We start from the raw sequence: 22,632 nt of genomic DNA, 5'->3' as shown, positions 1-22,632 counted from the left end.
CTCTACTGTCAGCATATCTCTAGTCTATTGTCCGCTCAGTTACATTTCATATACAAGAGATTTTAGCTAATTTTAACATAATTCTGTTTCTTTCTTTTTCTATCTTTTTTTTTTTGTTTTTTTGTTTTTCAAGACAAGGTTTCTCTGTAGCTTTGGAGCATGTCCTGAAACTCATTCTGTAGACCAGGCTGGCCTCGAACTCACAGAGATCTGCCTGTCTCTGCTTCCTGAATGCTAGGATTAAAGGTGTACGCCCCCATTGCTTGGCTGTTTATTTCTTTTGACCTTGTAATTTAAATGTTTGTGATAGTGGAAATTAATATTTAAATCATCCGTCATTAAGGAAAATATATTTAAACTAGGATATCAATCATTTGATGGAGGATAAGAGCTTAAATAAAGACTCTCTCTATCCCTATCTATCTATCTATCTACACACACACACACACACACACACACACACACGCGCGCGCACATATATATGGAGAGAGAGAGAGAATAGGCAGAGTGGAGCAGATGCCAGCGCTGAGGAAACATATGCAAATAGAAATGGGTTAATTTAAGATGTAAGAGCTAGCTAGAAATACACCTGAGCCATCAGCCAACAGTCTTGTAATTAATATAATTAATATATATATGTTCAGAGTTCCCGTCTGGCTTTACTCTGCTAAACTATTGACCGAAACAGCTTTATTCATCAAGCAATAAAAGCAACACACATACAGAAGGACTTCCTTCTCAAGAAGCAGACCTAAATACATGTAGAATGCAGTACATGATAGACATATCTCCCCTGACCATCAGGGGAAAGGCATAGCAGAATGGGGACATCTGGAAGGAGATAAAAGCTTGATCTGAACATCAAAGTTTACTCTCCCTTACCCTGCAAAGAGGTCAAAGGGGAGAGTATAAATCATGAAATTCACAAGGTTTTTGATTTTTGTTTTCCTTTGTTTTGTTTTCTCGAGACAGGGTTTCTCTGTGCAATGGCCATAACTGTCCTGGAACTTGCTCTGTAAACCAGGCTGGCCTCAAATTCACAGACATCTTCCTGCCTCTGCCTCCCGAGTGCTGGAATTAAAGGTGTGTGCTACCACATCACCGCCTGGCGACATAGGATTTTTATCTGTTTTGGAATAGATTAGACCTCTCAATGTCCAAAACACAGACTGAAGGAACCAGTCCCTGATGAGTTGTTGCAGCAGTATAAAACCTCAGTAGGCAGAGTGCTTGCCAAGGGCTCACCATTCTCATACAGTAGATGTGGGGTATAAGCCTTTGATTTCAGTACTCAGAGACAAAACCAGGAGGATCAAAAGTTCAAGGTTATCCATCTACCAATAGCCTAAGAGGTCTTTTTCTATATAAAATAAGATGTTTACCTTTTAAAACTTTATTAAATTTGCACTTTGACAATTCCAAGCCTGTACGCAGTGCATCCCTATTGCTGTCACCTCCATGAGCTGACAGTTCTTACGAGGACCGCCTTGTACACAGAATAGGGAAAGGAACAGAAGGCATCAACCAACTTTCATAGCAAAATGGCTACAAGTCACCAATCAGTGGTAGGCATGAGCTGCGTTGCCCTCACACAAGGTTACAAAACAGGAGAAAAATGTCACCTGTCAGAGCTTGGCTATGCGGACACCTGAACACTCACTGCAGATGATGACAGTTTAACCTTTTCAGAGGACAATTTAGCAGCACCTCTCACATTTTCAAATACCCAAGACCTTTGTCCCAGCAATTTTATTGCCTTTCTATCTGTGGCTCTTTCTTTGATTTTCCTGCCTTCCTTATTAACCTTTCTCCAAACCATCTTTCTCTCTGAGACTGGAACAACTCTCCAAACTGAAGAAGAAATGATAAGACTCCGTCTTGAAACCCTTGATAAACTTTGGTCCACACAAGCATGGGAGATGTGAAACGGTTGGGGAAAGTGACTGGGACAGGGCAGGCTCAGATGTCTTCACAGCGTCACCACTGCAGAAAGAGCAGAGGGAAGGAAGCATTGGTGCCCCCTGGTAATTATCTGCAAACGCAAAGCCAATGAAGAACTTTAACTCCACTGTCCAGTGTGGGGAAGCTGTAGCCTGGATCAGATGTAAAAGGATAGAACAGTGATGCAGTCAGTCAACTTCCTGGAAGCTGTCCCCATGAAGAACGTCACGGCCCTGAGCAGCAAAGGCAGTGGGTGGATCAGAGATTAAAGAAAAGAGAGATGGGGCAAGGATAGAACCACTGCCTGTCTTAACACTTGGGTCCTGGTGGGAGTTATTGCTTATGTAAAAGGAATCCTTTGTGGATTTTACAGTCTTTCTCTTTTCAAAATACAAGGAAATAGATATGACTCTCAAAACATAGCATGCCTCTGATTGGCTTCAAATGCCATGGGTTTGAAGAGTGGGTATGTACATTAAACATGACGTCACAAACTAATAGTTATTGAAGAGGGGTAATTTGTAACGGCCAAAAGACTCCAGTGACAACTGGTACAAAACCAAGCCCAGCTACTCCATTCCACTGAGCTCAAGGGCAGTCTAGGAAGACTCCACAGCTGCTCATTTAAATCCAACCTTTCCAACTGAGGATCCTTTTTTTTCAAAACCTTGCCTGTGTGTTAATTTGTAGAATCAGACCATTTTGAGCCCATGATTCCAGAATGTCCTGAATTCCAGGCAGCAGACAGTTCTCTCTGTCCACATTCATGGTCCCCGCAGACACTCTTCCACTCAACTTCCTTGCTGTGGGTGCTTTGATCACAGAAAGCAAATAGCTGCTTGCCACATAGGGAAGCCCAGACTTAGATTACCCCAAGCCACCACACTTTGAACTCAGAGATTGCACCACACACAGACCTGTCGCCGTTGCCAGCGGTTACAACACACACATTCTTGGCACCATTGCTGGTTGACTCAGAGAGGCTGAGCATCTTAAAGCAAAGAGTCACCCCACCGTGTCAAGGGAAGAAGTGATGCTGGGCTGCCCAGGGATTAAAATACCCATCTAACTACTGACATCTCCTAAAAAAGGAAACTTTCAGCAAGAGCGTCTTTCAGAGATGACGATACTACTTCAGCATTCAGCAACCCAGTCCATCTTGCCCCAGCTCCGTGTGTGGGCACAGCACCGCTCCACAGTGAGAGGCAGCAGAGAGGCAAGCAGATCTGGCAAAGATGGGCAGGTAACTGAGAGAGTGCAGCTCAGAGGAGAGAATGAGGATGAGTGAGAACCCAGGGGCGGGAAGGGTGGGAGAAGCCGGAACAACCTGTAGCAAGCTCAGCCTGCGACTTATTCCAGGGCTAGGGATCCAGCTCACTTCCTTGCTGGCCTGTTTGCAAAGCTGACATTTCTGAAGTTCATCTTCTTCCAGGGGGTTGTGGCCTTCCCCTGGGGAACATTTCTGATGGAGACAGACAGAGCGTAAACAGTTCATCACTGGACATTCACAAACATTCATGCCATGACTGGGCATGTCCCATGGTGTGTGTGGTCTTCTAGGTTCACTGTGAGCATGTTTTATGAGAAGATAGAAAGTTGAGAAAATCCCATTGTTGCTAGATTATGACTATCAAGTTAAGAAACTTGATTAGACCCGGTCCCCTAAAGGGTGGTGTGACTATACGTGGGTTGCCTGACTTAAAGCAACCAGGCTGCTGTGGGGAGGTACGAGCTTCCAGGGAGAATGCTGTCTTTCTGGCCTAGAGGGATCTCTAAGAGATAGAAAACGGGGTGGAGATGGAAGTGGGGGGGATAAACAGATTTTAAAAGATTTGTCCAGGCAATTGAGGAGGCAAGCAGGATAGGCAGGCTGGGGAGCTGGAAAAGCTGACCCTGCAGTGTGAAGTCCAAATGCATTCAGGAGACAGAATTAAAGCCTTCAGCTGATTGGGTGAGCCATATCCTGTTTTTTAAAGAGAATTCTGGTGATTTAAATGTTACTCTGGGGCAGGTGAGATGGCTCAGTGGTCTGCCAAACCTGACATCGTGAGTTCAGTCCCTAAGACCCCCATGGTGAAAGGAGAGAACAGACTCCAGCACTCTAACTGGTTGTCCTTTGACCTCACACTCACTATGGCATCTGTCTGTCGGCTCGTGTGTACACTCACATACAAATAGTAGATGTAATAACTTTTAGAAGTATGTTTAAACAGTAATCTCTTCAACAAAAAGTAACCTCACAGCCATGTTCCTCCGGTGGTATTTGACCTGGAAACTGTGAGGAACCCGAGAAGACGTGAAGTAACCACTACGTCACCCAGTCACTCAGGTGACCTCAGGTTAACTGAGCTAGAACAGGAGCCTGCCCTTTGGGCATAACCTTGAGACTCCAAGAAATTTCATTTTGTTGATTTGCTGATTGCAGTAATCTCAAGGATACCTGTGGTCTGTCCAGTTTACCATGGCTGATGAAGAAAAGGGGAGAAATAAGACACAAGGAAAAGTGTGAGCTGGGAAAGCAACCCTGAGTACCACCTTCTGTGGATGGCGGGCTCTTGGAGTATTTGGCCCCAGTCCTTGTCATTTACCAGCAGAAAGCAATAGGGAAGAGTAGGGCATTTTAGAGCAAAGACGGGAAGGCGGCTGAAGCAGGCAAGGATGATCCCACCTGGGAGAACAGAGGAGGGTGTAGTTGATCTCAGTCAGATTTTCTCTTAGACTGCCAATCCCCAAATAACGACACTGAGACTTCTTATTAATTTTGAAAGCTTGGACTTTAGGTTAGGCTTGTCCCAACTAGCTCTTATGACTTAAATTAGCTAGTTTATTTATCTACTTTCTCTCTTGACTTCTTATCTCTCCCATTCTGTGTATCTGTCTGTATGTCTGACTTGTTCCATATCTTGCTGATGCCTCCTGCACACAAAGATTCTAACTGAGCTTCTCTCTCTGCCAGGAAGTCCCGCCTAAACACCTCCTGCCTAGCTATTGGTCAGTCAACTCTTTATTAAACCAATCAGAAGGTGCCTTTCACAGAGTGTGATCAGATACCCCTCAACAGAACATGGCTCTAGGCCCCTCAACCCCAACACAAGAAGAGGCTCTTGCCACCTATCACGGGAGCTCAGAGGAGCGCAGTATGGGTTGGAGGAGAAATATTTCTTCTGTGGCTTTTGAAATAAAAATTGTTTATTAAGCAATTAGTGTTTTTATTCCTTTGTAGACAAATAACAATTCTTTTGAAATATTTTTTCTCCCTGTCAAAAGCTCCAGGTTGCTCCTTTTATTCCTCTTCAATTATGTTTTGCTTTTTTAAGGCCGACCTTGCCTTGCTGAGGCAGAGGGATTGCAGTAATTTCTCTGCTGACAGCTCCAGGGAAGAAGTCCTCAGTGGCTCTCAAAGGGAACAAAGCACCTTTTGTTTTACCTTTTGCTGCAGTTAGCTCCTCCACAGCTGAATTCAAACAAGCCACAGCTATTTGACCTTGACCCCTGAAAGTACTCACCTGCGCCTGGCCCAGCACAGTTTCTCTGACAGTCAAATCCCCATCCCAGAGACCCCAGTGAGGACTGTGGATGATGAAGATATCACCATGTGTGTTTCCTACTGAGCCCAAGCTCAGTATAGCCAGAAGCAAGGAGTGACCTCTTCCATGAGAGCCTGCCAGCAGAGTCAGGGTACCTAGAGGGGAAGCCTGGTCTAAGAAAGGTGTGTGGGGTGGGGGTGGGAGTGTGTGTGAATATGGGGGGGGGAGTGGCAGGCTAGAGCAGCCCTAATCTTTCGAGAAAAGTAAAAGTAGGTGAGGAAATGACCATGAGCTTGAGATGAAATGAGGTGAGGACTCAAATTCATCTGATAATAGGATTGTCTCACAGTGGGGCCCTAGGAAGGTCTGCGCCCCTCCCCACCAATGTCTGTCTGCCCAGAAGTAACAAGCAAGAGGAGGAAGCCAAGGAGCCAAGACACAGGTGGTCAGCTTAGCAAATGCTAAGGCTGGACATGGAGACGGGAAAACCCAATGAGAACACAGATGACCTCAGAAAGCTTGTCTTCACAAGCCATGGGCTCAGGACCACCCTGCAGACCTGCAGCCTTCCCATGTAGCGTGTCTTTGCTGCACATCCCTTGTGCGTTCTGGCTGCCTTGTGGTCTTCTCCTTCCCTTCAAATCAGAGGCCTTTCTATCCTGTTACCGTTCACCCCAAGTCCTGTTTGCTCCACGTCATTCTCCTAGCCGGTTACTGTCTTGTCTCTAAACAACCTCAAGACTTCTCTGTGAGGCATTTAAAGTTCCTTCAGGACGATGGCCCTATTTCTTTGTGAAAGTGGACAGCTTGAAGGACGAGACCTGGTCAGCCCCTGCACGTCTGTCCCCAACGTGATCAAATATTTCAGCACAAGTTTATTCTTTTTCCTGTGTGTACGTACATGTGTGAATGCTGGCATGCCCATCTGTGCAAGTGTGCACATGCAGAATCTAGAGACCGATATCACGTGTCTTCCTCTATTGCTCCCCACATGAGTTTTTGACACAGGGTCTCTCACAGGATCTGGAGTTCATCCTTTGGGCTACCCCAATTGGCCAATAAGGCCCTGGAATCCACACACACCATGTTCCCACCCTCTGGGGTCACAGGCACACACTGCTATGGCTGGTTTGCGATGGTTGCTGGGGACCTAGCTCTGCAGGCATTTTTCCTGCTGGTCCATCTCCCAGTCCTCACATTTAACTAGTGGCTTGTTCTGTAAGAAAATCCCATTACTGATGTGCATTCATTTTGAATTTATTGGCAAATTTTGTCAACTTTTTTTGTATTTTGTATTTTGAGTTTTGATATATAACAGAGCAGTTAAAATATTTGTCAAATAATTCTCACCTACAATATTGTTTGTTTCTATAGATTGAACAAAATATTCGTGGAAGAGGAGATCCCAAGCATTTGTTTGAATGGCCATTAAATTATGCGCATCTGAAAGGGGCTCACACTTTGCCCAGACATTGTGTATTCCCTTAGATTGCTTGGGTTGCACTTACTTGTCGCTACACAAATAAATGAGAGAAAGGTTATGATGAGCAACTAGAGTTTTATATAGAAGCCAGCGTCTCTCATGGACCAGACTGGGCGCCAAGAAGCTGCCCATGTTGCTTCTCCCTCAGTTTCCCCATCTACTGGTGCACAGTACTTGCGGTGGAATGCCTGCTCCTGCCAGCGGCCGCAGTGCGAATCTCCACTAGTGGGCGCCATTGAGCAGACTGCGAACTCTCTCAGTGCTCCTGATCTGTTTACTGTCCTGAAAGCCCACGTTTGGATCTTAACTAATCTGGGGCTGTGAAAGTATCTGGAATAGCTGTATCCACGTCTCGAGGTCCGTGCTGGCCTGACCCTCTGGTTCTGAGTCATACCTACAACGGAAGCTTGCAGTTTGACACCACGGCGTGACGCTGTTGTAAAGGTTTACCCTTTGTGGAAAAAGCTGGTCACAGATGGTGCTCTTGTTTCCTTTTAGTAAGGAAATTAACTTATTTCTACACATGGAAGGCAAGTGGCAGCCGCGAGCAGTTTTCACAGACGGAGGATGGAGTGGGGAGACACACATGACTTAAAATGTTTACATTCAGAAGAGAAAGCAAGTTTGGCAATCTTGAATCTTTCTGGCGAATCCTCTCCTTCCACAGGAGAAAGGTAGTGGCTAAGCCACCTAACCCCGTGGTGACTGACTCAGGGTTGGCAGCAGAGACCGCCTAAGGCAGAGGTGGGTCCAAACAAGGCTCCCCAGATGCCCCCACCTCTGGTGGGGAAACGGAGCGGCTTACAGCTTGCTCGTTGCTCTTGTGAAAATGTCCTCCATTTTCCTGGACTGGCGTCTCACTCTGAGCCGGGCTCTGGGCTGTCACCACACACACAGTCTCTGTGTGCTAAGGAGCCAGCCCACTGGGACTCAGGTACCGCAAGAGTCCCCAAGAGCCTCGCTGGGCAAGGGGGAGGCCACCTGCACCTTCTGCTGGAGTTCCTCATTCAGTGGGTGTTGTGGTCTGGATGTGGAAGGGTCCTGAGTGAGAAGCTCCTGCTGCAGGCTCTGGTCCTTTCGCTGTTGCGCTAAGAGGGAAAGCCTGGTGTGGCATTGCGGGCACCCTTGAGAAGGAGTGTGGGACGCCAGTCTCTTGCCCGTTCTCCCTTTTTATTTCACGTCTCATCTATGAACCTAAGGGCTTTCCTCTCTGTTCCATATCAGGATGCACCGCCTCACTCCAGGCTCAAAAGCAACAAGGTCGGCGGACCAGGAAACCGTGAGCCCCAACAAACCATTCTCCTTTATAAGCTGATTGTCTCCGGCACTTTCTCACAGAAACAGAAAGCTGACCAAAAAAGTGAGATCGAGCATAGGAACCAGATAGCAGGGGGCCTGGCCTATAGATGGTGACTGGAAATGTTCTCTGTGGGTTTTTGTCAGTGAATACATTCATTTCCTTCAAACTGATATTCAATAGAGAACTCTCTCTAAATGTTCAATTTCACAACAAAGTATTAAAAGTGTACATAGGTATGTGTATCAGTAACTCTCATTTTGCTTTCTTAATTTTTGTGAGAGGAATGTATAAAATCAAAATTAGATAACTATGAAAAGACCTATGATAGTCTCAAAAAAGTTAATTTTTCCATGATATTGCTCTTTACCTTTAACTTTAAAGATAAAAAGAAAACCAAACATTGACTGTAGATAAAAGGCCTTATTCTCATGTTTCTTCTGGGAGCCTTTTTTCTTTTAAGTATTGATGTTGTTCATGACTGACTAAACGCCCTGTCAGTGTTAATCAGTCGGAGATAATGAGGTGCAGTCAATTTTTTCCTTTGCAGGAGTGAATAATGAAGTATTTGACTTCCCGTGTTGGTTCACACGAAAGTGTCACTCAGAACTACACCTTAACTCTAGGTCAGGATAACGTGTACATACAACACGAGTCGTCCAAATCAACCATGACAGCCCCAGGCAAAGGATTCTCCAGGATGAGCTCAACATTCAAAGCTGCGCGTTCAGTCTGGTGCGTTTCAAACCCGAGCGAAGGAGCTGAGGATATAAATAGCATGCCCAGTTGGACAACAGCGTTGCCATTGTGATGAGATCATTTCCAGGAAAAGACTAAAATGCAGCAATGGGAATAACATCTGGCCTCCCGACAGTGCCTCTGACTTAGTCCTGGACATCCCACGTGAAACAGTGGCTTCAGCTCCCACACAGTTCACTCATGTTAACGTGAGAGGAAGCAAAGACACGCGGCGCTTGCTCAATTGACCATGCCTCTTCGTTCCTGGCCGTTCTGATTCCACCTCGTCCCAAAGGAACACGGTCTCTGACTTACAGTGTTTGAGTTGGGGGTTTTCAACTTCACGATGATACTAAAGCAATATGCGTCCATGGGAAGTCACGTGTCAGTTCTGAATTATGATCCTTTCCTGGGCTAGCACCATGTGGTGTAGTGGTGGGTACTTAATCCCAGCCTTCCATGAATCAGCTGTGATAGAAGCAGAACTAGCATTCACAAGTTTTAGAAATCTTTCTTTTACTTTTTAAGGTGTGTATGTATGTGTGCGTGCATGTGAGCGTGTGTGTGCGTGCGTGTACGTGTGTGTGTATGTGTGTGTTTGCAAGCACCCATGGGGACCAGAGGAGAGTATCTGATGCCCTTGGAGCTGGAGTTACAAGCAGTTGTAAGTGGACTCATTTGGGTGCTGGGATCCAAACCCCAGTCAGAAGGAAAAACAATAAGTGCTCCTAACCACTGGGCCATCTTGCCAGTCCCTTATAAAGTGTTTTTAAATGGCATTGTTGAATCCCTAGTCTTTTTTTTTTCCATCCTGTAGCTTCCACTGCTTGAATTCTAACAGCCATTTTGGACTGGGGTTTTGAAGAACGAATATCTTGTGGTGTGTGTGTGTGTGTGTGTGTGCATAAAAGTTTGTGTCTCTAACATCACTGAGGGCTATCCCTGACCCCTGCAATAGAGAACCATAATAGTCTCAGACAGAATACAGAATCCCAAACTATTGTAGGAAACAGTATAAAAACAATTCTGTGAGTGAGATAGAAATTGGCAGCTTGCGGATTCATCAGGAGAGAAAGCTCTCTGTACCTACTGCTTGGTCAAGCTGTGTAAAATTGCCATGTGCATGGAAGTATGTATTCTGTGCAGTTTGGTAAAGCAACACGGCATGTGTGTCCATTGTCTGCTTACTGTGCTGAGGTTTCCTCCGTCTACGCTGCCTTCTTGTGCATTTATTCTGCCGGTTACTGCAACACAGCCGTTGTAGGTCTATGCTCCTTTCTGTGCGGAAAACCTGTTTTGATGCAAGGTCAGACTGGCCTACGTAGTGAGCTCCGGGCCTGGGTTTATAAAGGACAGGGCCCTCTCTCAAAAACAAATAAATAGAACAGTCAAGAAGAAAGAAAACTGAGAAAGACTGCAAAGGTGAACAAAATGTCTGTTCTCACAGCAGCTGGATTCGTCTCTGCTACAGTCCAATTCCGCTTTGGCAAGTTTGATGGTTAAAGGCTGTCAAGCCTCAGTTTTCCATCTCCCCTCCTTGCTGGTCCATCTGCATGGGTCCCCCTGCTTGCTGGCCACGGGACGTTCTCGCCTACTGCTCCTTGCATGAGGGTGCCTCAGCGCGCCCCATTGACTTCACCACTAGCCTTTGTCTTGTCCTTTGTGTCTTCATGAGAAGCCCAGTCACTTTTCTCTTCATTTATTTTGTCTAGCATAAAAATGATTCACTTTTTTCTAATTTTTAGTTACTATATATTTAATTTCTAAAGCTTCCAGCTGGCTATTGGCATGAACACAGACATGTAGCCCAAGACCCAGAGAGAAACCCGCATAGCTATAGACACACGGGTGTCACAAACATGTGGTGGAAAACCCCACAGCCTTTACAATGGGTGGCGCTGGTGGTAAACAAGCAATAACTAAGAACGGTGAAGAGCGTGTAGTAAATCTCATGACTTGGACTCACGTGGATCCATTACTCCTCCCTAGAGCTTCCTCGACATTTCTCCCATGAGGTTCCGTCGCGTTACGGCTCTGGCCATTTTTATCTTATGGTGAACCTCCTGTTTATAAACTTTCTGTAGAGGCAGAACATGAGTATGAGGTTTTAATTCCGGAAAGGAACTGTGTTTGCTTTGCCCAGATTCCTCAGCCCCTCTGCAAGCGAGGGAGGGCTGGAAGGGACTTCAGAGACCAAGATGACTCCACCCAGAGTGACAGCCCTGCCACGGCCTGACTGCTTCTCTATCTGCCTCTGCTAGTGAGCGACCCTGCAGTCTCCACATAGAGCAGAGGTGGCTCTTTCTTCCTGGACTCCAGAAAAAGATCTGCTTGGTTGCTAGAGCTGTAGAACATCTGTTCAGACCAACCAAGCTACATATCGGAATCGTTCCCATAGAAGCATGGACAGGCACTGTCCTTCCGTGGTCCAGAGTGGTTTCTCTACTAAACTGCATCTCTACCGTAGTATGGAAGCCCCTCTTTCTCAGTCCAGTACCAGTCATGTCGTCTGGATGATGGAGGACCACCCTACTTCCTCCCTATCTAAGAAACCTAGTTTGAGTGTAATTGGAAAAGATGGGAACTTTCAAGGCGGGAATTTAGGTTCAACGGTATGATCCCATCTGTTAGTGGATACCAGGATCCTCAGCAGGGTTTTCGAGTGTATTGGGGATGTCGAGGTTCCACCCCCAACAGTGTCTGAGTCAGAATGTAATAAGTGTTTCTCTGTCCTGCCAGCCAATTTCCAAGTAATGACATGGAGACTTATTAATTTTAAAAGCTTGGCCTATAGCTTAGGCTTGTTCCTAACCAGCTCTCATAACTTAAGTTAATCCATTCCTGTTAATCTACATTCTGCCACTTGGCTCGTGGATGTTACCTCTCCTTGTGCACTTTCTGCTTCTTCTGCATCTGGCTGGCGACTCCCTCATGCCTAGATTCACCCCTCTGACTTCCTCTCTCTTCCCGAAAGTCCCACTTATGCTTCCTGCCTTGCTATTGGCTGTTCAGCTTTTTATTATACCAATTACGGCATTACATCTTCATACAGTATAGAAATTCCCACTCCATTATCTGCAGGAGGTAACCATAAAGGTACTCAAAGAAATGAAATTTGGTAAATAGATGTGTTTCATTTTGCAGAGTTTGGAAAATTGAAGTATGTGCACTATACAATACATATTCAGGACTTCAATGGACAGCTGCTTTGAGTTCTGAAAAGGCTGATTCTGTAATTACACATTTATTAGAAATTATGGCTATTATGGGAATACCTGTTCATATTAAAACACTCACAATGCTCCAGCATATGTCTCTAGTAAAATGAAACAGTTTTTTGCATATTACAAAAGAAAGCATATTATAGGTATACCACACAATCCTACAGGACAAGCAGTTACAGAAAGATCTAATTACACTTTAAACAATATGCTTAAAAAAACAGACAGGGGTAATAAAGACCCCTAGAGACAGATTATACAATGCCTTATTAACTTTAATTTTTTAATGATAATGAGAAAGGAACAACAGCTGCAGAGAGACAACAGAGAGAAAAAAACCTTGCTGAATTAAATCAGACGGTATGTTCTAAATATGTCCTGACCTCAGAATGGAAACCAGGACATATGTTATGTCAGGGAAGGAGTTTTGCTTCTATTTCCACAGAAGAAAAGCTATAAATACCATCAAAATTGATAAAGATTAGATTGGAACAGGAGAGAGCTCTTGATTAGAAGAGGTGATAGTTCGTCAGACAGTGTGGCCATTCAATCTAAACTAATTTAGAAGACTAACAAATGCCTTTAGGATATTTTTGTGTACTGATGCAAATTTATGGTTATTTTGTTTTAACATGTTGTATATATGTTTCTACTCTTGTTTAAGATATTGTACCTATGCAGCTCATTTTAAAATGTAAAGTTCTAGTCCTTAAAGACTATTCTTACAAACTGTCTAAGATAAGAAATATAGGTTAGTAGTTAGCCATCAATCACAATCAAATTTGTGGCCATGTCAGGTAAGTTTTAAAGGTTAAGCAGAGACATATTTTAGACAGATGGTCTTCAAACACTTCAGAGAGCTACAGAGTATGGCATTTAAAATGTTTTAATAGAAAAGGTTTTCATGACACATCTGCTCCCAGCAGCACCAATCTACTTCAGAGACATGATGGGCACAGATGCTGTGAATGAATGGGAGAAATGAGCAACACTTGCTATTGCCTGTCCTGAAACAAGAATCCTTGTCTGAAGTGTGGTTGTCTGCCAAGCAGGTTTTGCAGTGAGATATCCTAGAATTTCCCCTTGTGCGTTAGTATAAATCAGGGCTGTTCACAACACTGTTGCTAATGTTTCAGCTTGGAAAGCCCCGACTGACTCAGGTCTTGAAGATGGATCTGCTTACATATGCCAGTATTACCCTCAGCTGTTGGCACTTTCTAGGAGGCTGTGGAATGAATGCCGAGCTCTGTGTGCAGCTATGTAAAGGGTATAATTCAAGCCCAGGTTCCTCTTTGCACCCTGGTAAGACACCACCCTCTCCTGCTGTCAAAGACAGCGCCGCTGTCGGTGCCTTCTCATTCCAATGGATTAACACTTCCAAAAACAGGCACAGAACTAGTCTTCCCTCCATGAGGTTCTGTCTGCTGGTCACAGCAGCAACCAATAGTCCTTCGGATTTTCATTATGTGGGTTCTTTGAGACAAGGTCTCACTGTGTAGTTCCAGGTCAGCATCAAATCTGTTGTAAGATCCAGGCTAGTGTTAAACTAACAAGGGTCCTGGCCCCGCCCCAGGCAGAGCTGGGAGTCTAGATGTGTGTCTCCTGGCTCAAGTTACAGCAATGCTCTTTGTGGCCCTGTGTGGTGTTAGCCTTCATGTCACTGATTATTCCACCCTAGTGCCTGCCACGGCTTTAGGGGACGGGACAGAAGTGACGTGGGTGTCTGAGAAAGACCTCAGAACCATTGGTTGGCATTTGCTTTGCCCTTGTCTGGCTGTCCAGGAATGTCGGATAGTTGGCTCTGGGTGTCTGCAGTAGGAGGAAGCTTGTAATTAAGCCTTTTTGTTTCTGACCTGGACTCTGAAATCTGGCATGGCTCAGTAGTCTTAGCCTGCCAGTTGGGAATCATCCAAAAATCATTGTTAACTCAAGATGGCAAAGGGAGATATGGAAATGAAGCCACTGTAGCTCTTTCTAGTCCTTGGTCAGAGCATGATTTATCATCTTTAAAGCAAAGTGTGCGGTTGTTTTGAACAGTCCCTTAGAGGTGGAATGTAAAACAGTTAGGGACAGGCTGGCTACCCATGGGAACGGCTGCAGCGAGGGCATGACTCATCAGATCAGGTGACACCATTGCGATCATGAAGGTATTTATTAAGCGCTCATTGTATGTAGGCCTTGTACCAGCAGCAAGGGTAAGACAGAGAATCCGAGTCCCTTTCTGTCCTGTGTAAACTGTGTTCCCAGTACGGGCTGTTGCCTCAGTTGCGACAATTCACTCGTGCCTCCTTCCTAATGAGGAGAAGGAACTTGGATCTGCCACAGCAGAATGGCAAGGACCCCGGCCCAGATTTGGGGGCATCAGGCAGGGAGGCCCTGACAGTGTTCATACATCATGATGCAAAGGGGCGGGTTGACCTGGCAGAAGAGGACCACAAAGGGCTTCCAGGGCCACATGAGGGGATTGGGATTCTGTCCTGGGGTGGGGCGGGGTTGTGCACTGACAGTGTTTGTGCAGAACAAAGCTGTGTCTGCAGCTGCGGTTTAGAAAGGATGTCTTCTGTGCAGTGAGACTAGCAGACTAGAGAAAGTCGGAGACCGGACATGCAGCTTGGAGGACCTGGTGTCACCGACTCTGGCTTCGCGGTGTCACTGGAGAGTGGGTTGGGCAGTTGCCACCGCTTTGTCTTTGTTGAGTCACACTCTCCATCACCTTGTCTGTCACAGCCCAGCAAGAAGTGTCCACTTAGGAAAAGACACACCCACCATCCTCTACAATCAGCCAAACACACAAGCAGAGGTATCAGTGGCCCAGTAGGCCACAGCGACTCAGGAGGAGGGACGGGAGTGGGGACAGGTCTCACCCTATCCAGCACAGGTGTGAAAGGAACATGAAGGCTGAGCAGTGGTCATCTTTAAGGTCACAGGGGGTGTTGACTCTCAGTGCCCATGACTAAGGGTCAGGGAAAGCTGTCTTCTTTCATTGTGTGCCTGTCTCCTACCTCCCCGCCATTCTGTGAGCACAACTAAGTGTGCCCCTTTGTACGATGGTTTCACACGAGCTTAGAAAGCCAAATTGTGTGTCCCAGTCCTCCGTTCCCTCTCATTATATGTCCCCTCCCTTTGGATCATGTTTCTCTGGATTTCCCATCCATGTTGGAAACAAATGACATGCTAATATGTTCAGTTGATCTCATATGCGGTAGCTTTGGAAGAAGGTGCCAGGGTATGCGAGGCAAGTGATGGGGCTATGGAAAGTATCCATGGCAATGCCATCCTGTTTAGCAAACACACAAAGAGAATTTATGCTGAAACAATCAAAACGTAACACAGAGGTGGACTTTGACAGGTCCAAGTTCAAAACCAGGATTTTCCACTGGGGAATGAATGACAAAAATAGCATTCATATACATTGTGCCCTGAACATCATAGTAATCAGGAGGTAGGCTTTGCCAGACCGTGCGTACATCTCAAACTGTCTCGTGTCTTTAGGATGTATCTGTAACTCAAGATAATATCGAATTTTATTTAGAAAAAAAAATCTCCATGTCTTTCCATGTAATAAGCTAGGAGCATGCCTAATTCACCAAATATTTCGTCCTCATTACTGTTTTTCCTGTGGGTTATGTAAGTATTTTAAGGCAGAAACATTTTTAAGAGAAATAAAGCCTTATGTGTAATCTAAAAATACTCAGGTAATGTGATCAGTGCTTATAAAAAACTAAGTCCTTGGTCACTCCCCACTGGTGATGTGGCCCCCACACCATCCATTAAAAACCCCAGTGTTCCGGGAGCACACATCCTCAGTACACTGAGGCTCAGGAGGAATTACCTGAAGTTTATGTCTCTTGACTACACTTGGCCCAGGAGCAAAGATCAGTTTTCTGGTGGAAATGGAAGGGCTGCGAGTGTCCATTCGGAATGCTCCAACAAAACGCTATAAAGCCTGTGGCATATAAACAGCAGCGGTTTATTTCTTGCAGCTCTGGAAGCTGGGATTTCTGAGATCAAGGGGTTGGCAGATGTGGCGCCTCCTAGGCAACTGGCTCCTGGTTCAGAGCGGAGCCTTTCCACCGGGACCTCACATGGGCTCCTCTCTCATTCACAAGAGCTCCACACTCACGACCTAACCGCCTACCAGCGGCCCTACTGCTGGATGCTGTCACACTGTGCGGGGAGGGGTACACATTCAGACCTCAGCAGCTTGGTTTCTTGCTGATTCATTCATGCAGAGTTTATCTTCACACACTTACAGACGATCTAAAGAACTTGGATGGTGACGTGTTTTCTCTAGATGGTTTGTTCTTGGAATACAGGAGGAAGATAGACATTGTCTATATCTCCCCGGGGGAAGAATTTTAGCAATGCTGTGGCTAATACATTGCTGTATGCTCCCCATTCTATGGGGATTCAAACGTCCTTCTGTGTTAGTGAAAATACCAACCAGCCCATCCCAGAGCACCACGTCTGGCAAGTAAATGAGTGTGGGACAAGCACTCAGTCGATATTTGAGATCACGGAGAGCCAGGGGCGCAGCAGCACTCCACACAAGTCTGTCTAAAGGCTTAAAGGTCTGCTCTCTTTTTGGTTGATGTTTGTAATTGCTACAGTTAGAAAAGCGATTTTTCGGGTTAAGGATACTTTTGTCATTTTTTTGTTGTCTACCATTCACTCTGTCAAACTGTACAAAGGCTACTTGAGGGTTTCTCACATGGAAGGACTTGAGATAGTCTCATGTGGAAGGACTTGAGGTGGTCTCACGTGGAAGAAAGGACTTGAGGTGGTCTCACGTAGAAGGCTTGAGGTGGTCTCACGTGGGAGGACTTGAGTTGGTCTCATACAGTGGGGGAGGCTTCTTGCACCCATGAGCAAGATAAAAAAGCTTGTTCAGCCTCCTCTGGCTTCCCCCCTGCTCGGCACACAGGACAGTTGATGCAGCCCTCTTCCGTTAGCCTGCACTTGCAGCCGCCCCACCCAGAGGGTGATTTCCCTCAGTAGAGCACCTAGGCTCATTGCACAGCCGAGTGAAACAGCCTCTTCTTTGTGCCAGAAAACCCAGTCATTGTTTGGCTTGAGTCATCTTCTAATCCACTTACCCATCCATTTCTTCACTTGCCAAGTTACAAAGAGAGGAAATGCTGGCCTGTGGTTCTACCTTATTCGGCTTGGTCATCTGAAGTGGGTGGATGGGGTGGTCAAGACAGCAGGGGAGTCAGCGGATACATGGAACAGACATCGCTCACTTTATCTCAGGGAGGCCGGCATTTGTCTTGAGAGGAGCACTCTTCCTCCCTAGGAAAGAACGTCTGGAACATTCCTCCAAACAAGGATCAAAACAATGATGTCAGATAAAGCAGACTCAGTGGAGTAAACACCAGCACTGAGGTCCTGCTAAGCGTGTCTGTGTGGACCCTGCCAGAGAGCAGTCTCTGTGGCTGGGATGCAGGTCAGTTCATGTTTACCCCACTCTCTTGAAAAAGGCATCAAATCCAGGGATATTACAGCAAAGGGCCCCAGCAAAGGTCTCCATTGTCAGCCAGAGCAGAAAGGGCCACGTGAGGGACGAGGCACCGTGTAGCCCTCTCCGGGTGGCCCTCTCCCTTCTGCTCACATTGCCTGCATACTTCATCATCTGGCTTGTACGGGACCAGACGATAAAGTAATCATATTGTTGATTAAAAATCAGACTATCTGGAATATAACTGTTCCTTTCAAGTAGCTATGTGGCACTATCCACGAAGCATGTAAAAGTCTGCCCTGTGTCCCTTTTCCATTAAAACACAATCCTAAGAGAATCCCGGCTGCTCGACACCATCTGCTCCGAATTTCCCTGTGAGTTATGTGATCGTGTGGCCAACTCCATGTATAGACATGGATTCTGAGACGGTGCTTGCCCCGGATACAAGGGAAATTGAGGCGTCTATGTCATTAAAATTTGTTTTATGTCTTAGGACATCACAGTGTCAGCCAGATGTCTATATATCCAGGTTTACTCTTTTGGTCAGTGACACGTGATTGCCTCAGATGGACATGCTCCTAGTGAGAATTCCAAGTCGGCTGTTCTGCATAAGTCATCCCGTGACAACTGCGGGCAAGAGAGAAGCAGAGAGTTTATTAATTCCTCTTGGCAGCAGGGGAAACTCTTGGTCACAGCAAATCAAGCAACCAGTGCACATACACGTGCGCATGCTCACCAGTGCACATACACGTGCGCATGCTCACACGCCTGTGCCCGTACATACACACTCACATGCATATATATATATATATAAACACACTCATACACAGGGACACATACACACAATTACATACCTGTATATATACACACATACTAACACATGTATGCACACACATACACTCTTATACATATACACACGTATATACATTCTTTGGAGCCCGTCTTGGAAACTAGCTCTTGTAGAGCAGGCTGGCCTCAAACTCACAGAGATCCCCCTGCCTCTGCCTCCTGAGGCTGGGATTAAAGGCGTGCGCCACCACTGCCAAGCCTGTACATTTTACACATACACACATTCACACACATGTATATACAGAGAGACTCGAGCATACATATATTTACACATAGAGAGCACACATTTTTTTGGCAGATACTCTAATCTCAAAGTTATAATTTTTTAATAAATTAAGAAAGATGGCCCTCTGCTCTCTCAGGCTGCACCTCACCCCCGCCCCCATTCATGGTGACCTCAGGAGAGGCGTCACCTAGGAAAGTGGACAGGCAGGTGCCTGGTGTCACCACTTTTATACTGAATCCTGTCTGCTGTCACCTCTGACCTCCACACGCACTAGCGCACATATGAGCACACACTCTGACCTCCACACGCACTAGCGCACATATGAACACATGCTCTGACCTCCACATGCACTAGTGCACGTATGAACACACACTCTGACCTCCACACGCACTAGTGCACATATGAACACACACTCTGACCTCCACACACACTAGTGCACGTATGAGCACACTCTCTGACCTCCACACGCACTAGCGCACATATGAGCACACACTCTGACCTCCACACGCACTAGTGCACATATGAACACACACTCTGACCTCCACACGCACTAGCGCACATATGAACACACACTCTGACCTCCACACGCACTAGCGCACATATGAACACACACTCTGACCTCCACACGCACTAGCGCACATATGAACACACACTCTGACCTCCACACGCACTAGCGCACGTATGAGCACATGCTCTGACCTCCACATGCACTAGCGCATGTATGAGCACATGCTCTGACTTCCACACGCACTAGCGCACATATGAACACATGCTCTGACCTCCACACGCACTAGTGCACGTATGAGCACACACTCTGACTTCCACACACACTAGTGCACATATGAACACATGCTCTGACCTCCACATGCACTAGTGCACGTATGAGCACACACTCTGACCTCCACACGCACTAGCGCACGTATGAGCACACACTCTGACTTCCGCACACACTAGCGCACGTATAAGCACACACTCTGACTTCCACACACACTAGCGCACGTATAAGCACACACTCTGACTTCCGCACACACTAGCGCACGTATGAGCACACACTCTGACTTCCACACACACTAGCGCACGTATGAGCACACGCTCTGACTTCCACACACGCTAGCGCACGTATGAGCACACACTCTGACCTCCACACACACTAGCGCACATATGAACACACACTCTGACCTCCACACACACTAGTGCACATATGAGCACATGCTCTGACCTCCACACGCACTAGCGCACGTATGAGCACACACTCTGACCTCCACACGCACTAGCACACGTATGAACACACGCTCTGACCTCCACATGCACTAGCGCACGTATGAGCACACACTCTGACCTCCACACGCACTAGTGCACGTATGAGCACATGCTCTGACCTCCACACGTACTAGCGCACATATGAACACACACTCTGACCTCCACACACACTAGCGCACATATGAGCACATGCTCTGACCTCCACACGCACTAGTGCACGTATGAGCACACACTCTGACCTCCACACACACTAGCGCACATATGAACACACACTCTGACCTCCACACACACTAGCGCACATATGAGCACATGCTCTGACCTCCACACGCACTAGCGCACGTATGAACACACACTCTGACCTCCACACACACTAGCGCACGTATGAGCACACACTCTGACCTCCACACGCACTAGCGCACATATGAGCACACACTCTGACCTCCACACACACTAGTGCATGTATGAGCACACTCTCTGACCTCCACACACACTAGCGCACATATGAACACACACTCTGACCTCCACACACACTAGCGCACATATGAGCACATGCTCTGACCTCCACACGCACTAGCGCACATATGAACACACACTCTGACCTCCACACACACTAGCGCACATATGAGCACACACTCTGACCTCCACACACACTAGTGCATGTATGAGCACACTCTCTGACCTCCACACACACTAGCGCACATATGAGCACATGCTCTGACCTCCACACGCACTAGTGCACATATGAACACATGCTCTGACTTCTACACGCACTAGTGCACATATGAACACACACATACCAGGGCTTGAAAAGCGAGTGTTTCTTTGGCCAAGTGAGGACATCTTAGGGTTCTGGGGTGGCACGTCTCCTATGGGGTCACATACAAGCCACTCTTTGAGCCAGGACACTATCTACTATATTCTATCTGGGGAAGAATGGTGGTCCTGATTGGCCTGTCACGCAGTAACCATACACAGTGGTTCATCCTGATTTGGAGACAATACAAGTTACAATCTAGAGAGATAGTGGCTGTAAGTCGGATCTACGGGTGGTAGCCAGGCAGAGACAGAGCCTGTGCCCCTCTGGGGTTAGGGAAATAAACACAAAAGCACACTGGGATGCCAAATGATGCTAATTTAAAGGAAGAGTGAGGAAGGCAGGGGAGCTGACATTCTAATGCAAGCTGGCCTTTAGGGTGTATCTCTTATGCATGCATTTCTTATGTATACATTTCTTATGCATGCATTTCTTATGAGCCCACTCTGGTAGATTAGCACGCTCAGTGTTTGTGGCCTTCAAGGTGACATAGCTTCATGTTCAGCTATGGGCAAAGGAAGCAGGGGATCAGAGGGCTAAGGGAGTTGGCCTAAAGTAACAGCAATTAAGAAGGGAACTTGAATAAGGCCCAGTCAGCTCCAATGCCCATCCTAATATCCAATATGTGACTTCATGCCCTGATCTGGCCAAATGACTGCCGCCCGCTTGAGCCCTTGTCAGAGCTTGCAATGACTCTTTGTGAGCGAGTGGCCACCAGACCCAGATTCCTCTCAACCCACCTAACTGGAACTTGTCTTCTGCTGCAGTTGTCTACAGGGTTTCTTCTCACAATGCAAACTGAAAAACCCCATTTGAACTCTTTTGCTGCTAGCCCTAAGAGCCCTGGGGGGGGGCACAGATTCCAGCAGGGGCTTGCTAGAGCCGGGGGAGGGAAAGGGGGGTGAGCTGGAGTTTATAGCCCAGGCTGCAGACTGCGGGCTGCAGGCATGTTGCTGGGATGGCCTTGCCTTCCAGAGTAGGGGGGGTGGAAGCTGAGTTACCATTGCATCAACTCCCTTGACACCCTGGAAGCTGTAGCTCCCCCACCCCCTCCACTGTGGCTCTTCTCTGTCTATGAAATAGGAAGCAGATTTCTGGCTGGCCCCGTGAGCGGTCTGACATTGGAGGTGTGTGGAGCAAGAGTGCTCCTGGCCATCTGTTTCTCATTGACTCCCGTGGGGTGTGTGGGGTGTGCTTCTCAGACAATGGAGCAGTGTGCACAGGCACAACCCTGCCCTGTGACCTGCAGCCTGCTGTCGGCAGGCTTGGAGAGGCCCTCCTCCACTCTGCAGCTGGCCCTGGGGCTGGGGCGCTGGTTCCTAGAGTGTGGGGGTGGCTCCCCTTCCTCTTCTTCCTAGAAAGATGGGTTTCAGCTGTTTTCCCAAGACTCCTGATAACTCCTCTAAGAATAATTTACATTCAGTGCAGCAAGCCAGGAGTGACTTGACACCCACCCCCATCCCCGCAACCCAGAGGTTTTAGGGTCTGCTCTGCCAGCCTGTTTCCCTGAGTACTTTATAGTTCTCTCTTTTAAAACATAATAACAAGCTGATGTACACTTCTGAGTCAGGGAGTGGACTAAGTGCTTCGTGCAGATGACCTCAGGCTGCTTGTTCAGTCTGCCGAGGTAAGTGCTTTTGTTTATAGCGTTTTTATACATTAAAACATCTGTGTTGGGAGGGTCACAGGGGCCTGGGGCAGGGGCAGCTGGGCGACTCCAGTCCCACAGCTTGCTCCTTCTCTGTCCATGGTACACACTGTACATGGAATGGCACATGCTGCGGTCCTGGTTAGACAGACACACTGGGGCTACTTTCC

The 22,632-nt window shown here is 46.8% G+C and overlaps 1 long non-coding RNA gene across 1 annotated transcript; it reads left to right on the top strand.

Annotated features, from left to right (window-relative positions):
- The first annotated feature begins 7,427 nt into the window (after positions 1 to 7,427).
- On the top strand, positions 7,428 to 9,157 carry LOC142848741 (uncharacterized). The gene is made up of 3 exons (XR_012910464.1): positions 7,428 to 7,695; positions 8,176 to 8,230; positions 8,799 to 9,157. It is a non-coding gene; the product is annotated as an uncharacterized LOC142848741 (long non-coding RNA).
- The last annotated feature ends 13,475 nt before the right edge of the window (positions 9,158 to 22,632 follow it).

The sequence above is a fragment of the Microtus pennsylvanicus genome, chromosome 4 (genome assembly GCF_037038515.1).
Source record: "Microtus pennsylvanicus isolate mMicPen1 chromosome 4, mMicPen1.hap1, whole genome shotgun sequence".
NCBI lineage: Eukaryota > Metazoa > Chordata > Mammalia > Rodentia > Cricetidae > Microtus > Microtus pennsylvanicus.
This window is presented reverse-complemented; position numbering and strand designations above follow the sequence as displayed.